Source organism: Aquarana catesbeiana, linkage group LG06 (assembly GCF_042186555.1).
Source record: "Aquarana catesbeiana isolate 2022-GZ linkage group LG06, ASM4218655v1, whole genome shotgun sequence".
Lineage (NCBI taxonomy): Eukaryota > Metazoa > Chordata > Amphibia > Anura > Ranidae > Aquarana > Aquarana catesbeiana.
In genome coordinates this window covers 93906195-93910591 of record NC_133329.1, presented here as the reverse complement: position 1 = coordinate 93910591, position 4397 = coordinate 93906195, and positions in this window count along the sequence as shown.

Here is a 4397-nt window from a genome sequence, read left to right as displayed (position 1 = left end):
GTCACGTGACCACAGAGCAGTGCTGTGTAAGAAGGTATTTAGGATTATAATAATAAAAAACAACTGATATACTGTACTTAATGTCTTCTTAAAGCAGAGGGCATGCAAGTGATTTATGAATCTGACAACCCCTTTTATGCCCCGTACACACGATCGGACATTCTGACAACAAAATCCTGGATTTATTTCCGCCGGATGTTGGCTCAAACTTGTCTTACATACACACGGTCACACAAATGTTGTCAGAAATTCCGAACGTCAAGAACGTGGTGACGTACAACACGTAGGACGAGCCGAGAAAAATTAAGCTTAATAGCCAGTGCAGCTCTTCTGCTTGATTCCGAGCATGCGTGGCACTTTGTGCGTCGGAATTGTGTACACACAATCGGAATTTACGACAACGGATTTTGTTGTCGGAAAATTTGAGATCCAGATCTCAAATTTTGTGTGATGGAAATTCCAATGGAAAATGTCCGGTAGGGCCTACACACGGTAGGAATTTCCGACAAGAAGCTCCCATCGAACATTTTCCGTCGGAAAATCCGACCGTGTGTACAGGGCATAAGGGTGAATGGGCTCTCAGTGTTCCTGGGTGAGTATGAACTCCTTCCCATCAGCATGGTGCATTTACCTGTGCATGAGTGCCTATAGTAATTTCCAATGCAAAACTTCCATATTTGGGAAACATGACTGATGTGCGTGCGTGGGTAAATGCCAACGCAAAGAAGAATGGGCATTTACATGAGTATGGCTGTGTACAGTCCTTCATTTGTATGGCTGGCTGTGTCCAGGGCACAGGAAAACCTCAGTGAATGTATGCTAGGCACATAAATCTGCTACAAATATCCATGTGCATGAATCCTAAAGGCCTTAAAGTGGTAGAAAAACCCTTACGTATACCCAGTCTAGTGACTAGCGACAGGTACTACACAGAGGTGAAACAAATCCTTTTACATAAGTTGTACCTGTTTATCTGCAGCACTCTCTTCTGTGAGGCAGAGATCTGAGGTCACACACACTGCAGGGCTAGAGCATAGAGCTGAGTGTATTCTGAAAGCTCATTGGAGGAAAGGGACACAACCTCCTGTACACAGGATCATAGAAAAAGCTTACAGAGCCTAGAGTCTACAAGTCACCCGCTGTGTACTCAAGGGGGTGGGCCGTCTCCCAGGAGGCTGAGGTGACGGCTTAGAGTTCGATCAGTGATATATTCAGATAACAGAGAGAGGAAAGATCAGAGAAGAACCAGACTAGATGCTTTGGATTCAGGCAAGTGCACACTATAGTGGGATGTGCTTTGTTCATTTTTCATATCTGAGATTTACAACTGCTTTAACCACTTGCCCACCGGGCACTTTTCCCCCTTCCTGCCCAGGCCAATTTTCAGATTTCAGCGCTGTTGCACTTTGAATGCGCGGTCATGCAACACTGTACCCATATGACATTTTCTATCATTTTTTTCACACAAATAGAGCTTTCTTTTGGTGGTATTTAATCTCTGCTGGGTTTTATATTTTTTGCTGAATGAAAAAAAAAAAAGAAGGATTTCTTAGTTTCAATTATAACATTTTGCAAACAGGTAATTTTTCTCCTTCACTGATTTGCGCTGATGAGGCGGCATTGATGGACACTGATAGGCAGCACTGATGGACACTGATGAGGCAGCATTGGTGGGCACTGATGAGGCTGCACAGATATGCGGCACTGATGGGCACTAATAAGCATCAGTGAAGGGCATTAATAGTCGGGACTCATGGGCACTGATTGGCATAACTGATGGGCACTGATAGGCGGCACTGGGCACTGTTGGGGCTGCACTGATCGTCAGGATACTGATGATCAGTGCCCTGATTATCAGTGTAGATATCCCCTTTCACACTAGCTGGTTACTGGCTCTCTCCACTGCTCATACTGTGACAGAGTGAGATAAGGAATGCCGATAACTGGAAAGTGTGTTTACATCATGATCAGCTGTGATTGGACACAGCTGATCAAGTGGTAAAGAGCTGCTGTGATTGTCCCACAACTGGCCGACCACACTGTAGCCGTAATTTTTGATTAAAGCAGAACTAAACTGTATCTGAGCAACATAAACTGGAAACGCTATTTAATTCAGTGGCGGTGCGTCCACAAGGGCGCACAGGCGCCGCCCCCCCTCTCCTGCCACCCCCTCTAGCACCAATAGATAGATTCATGCATTGCATGAATCTATCTTTGGCCGCCGCTACCACCCCCTATTTTTAATTATTTCTAATTATAGCGGCAGGGATTTTTTTTTTTTTAAGCACCTGATTAGAGCCATAGTCTCTAATATGCGCTCGCAGGTCACTCAGCTGTGTTAGAAAAGTGAATGAATATTCGCTTTCCTAACACTAAACCGCCTCTGCGCCAATCAGGTGCTCAGATGTGTTACCCATCACCTGATTGGCTGAAGCGACAAGCGCTGTGATTGGACGCCAGGCGTCCAATCATAGCAGAGGACGGGAAGAGAGGACGGGAGAAGAGATCGAGGAGCTGTCCCACTGCCACCGAGACAGGGTAAATACAGACAGCGGGCGGGGGGCACACTGGCAGCATTTGATGGGGCACAATGAGGCTGCATTTGATGGGCACAGTGAGGCTGCATTTGATGGGCACAGTGAGGCTGCATTTAATGTCATACTGGCTGCATTCGATGCTGCACAGTGGCTGCATAAGATGGGCACAGTGGCTGCATTTGATGGCACAGTGGCGGCAACTGATGGGCACAGATGGCTGCAATTGATGGTACAGTGAGGCTGTAATTGATGGGGTTTTTTTTCAGAATTTTTCAGTTTGTTTGCACCCCCAAAAAATTTTGAGCACCAGCCACCACTGATTTAATTCATTTTTAATTTTCAAACCAAACTCACCCATCCATCCATGTCTATATGCTTTATTTAGTTAGGAAATCATTTTGAAAAGCACACCATATCATTTCTAGCTTTGGCCATCTTGAGTAAGGGTAGATGATCCATTTAGCATTTACTTCCTGGAATCCAATGCATTCTCAGAAAATTACATTGGCTGCAGTGTCGCAATTATATACACTATATTATTTTTTTCTATATTTGCTATTTTTTTCCCCACGAAAGTGAAGTTACCCTTTAATATTTTTCAAGGTTATAGGTTAATTAATATTTATTAATGTATTATTACATATTATTAATTTATTTTATTTATTTATGATGCTTTTTAGTTATTTGTGTATTTATTTTACATTTATTTATTCATATATTATTACTATTTTTTCAATTTTTTTCATTTGAGCAGAAAATCGCGCAAAAACTAGTGTCAAAACCCACAAATGGCATGTTTACATTCATTTCTATGAGCATAGAAATGCTCCAAAAACGCCCAAATCTGCCCGATTTGAGCGACAAAAATAGCTCCAGAACTTGTTTGAGCTTCAGGTGACATGGAGTGGAGATGTGAACCATCTCCATAGAGAATCATTGATTTTTTTCTTCTCCAGCGTTTTTGAGCTTCAAGCTTCAAGCTACAAAACACTGAGGTGTGAATGCAGCCTTAGGCCCCTTTCTCACTGGGGCGGTTTGCAGGCGCTATTGCGCTAAAAATAGCACCTGCAAACCGACCTAAAACTGCCGCTGCTGTCTCTCCAGTGTGAAAGCCCCGATGGCTTTCACACTGGAGCGGTGTGCTGGCAGGAGGGAAAAAAAACTCCTGCAAACAGCATCTTCGGAGCGGTGAAGGAGCGGTGTATACAAAGCTCCTTCACCGCTCCTGCCCATTGAAATCAATGGGGCAGCGCGGCTATACCGCCGGCATAGCTTTGCGAGCGGTTTTAACCCTTTTTCGGCAGCTAGCGGGGGGGTAAAACCACCCCCGCTAGCGGCCAAATACCACCACTAAAACGATGGTAAAGCGCCGCTAAAAATAGTGTGTTTTACCGCCGACGCCCCCACCGCCCCTGTGTGAAAAGGGCCATAGTGTGCATTGTTCAGGGTGGTGTGATGCGCTCTTACAATTCATTGCACTGTGTACTTTTTTTTTAATTTATTATGATTAGCTTTGGGAAACCCTCTCTGAGAAATGCAGCCAATTGCCAGAGTACGCATAATCCAGAAATGGCTGCAAACAGGCTGCTGGAGATTTTGAGTGCTGATATGTTACAAAGGATACAAAAAGGTAAATACACAGTTATCGCTCTACTAATCATTCAGATTGGGCAGTGGTTCTCAACCTTACTAGTGCCGAGACCCCTTGATAAAATTTCCCAAGTTGTGGGGACCCCCAACAGTAAAATTATTTTCGTAGCGTCGGTTATCGGCACCCAAGGCAAGACAAGTAATTGGCACCCCTAATACATGGAAAACCCCTTATGGTACATTTTAGGATGTACCACTCTTTCTCTTTGT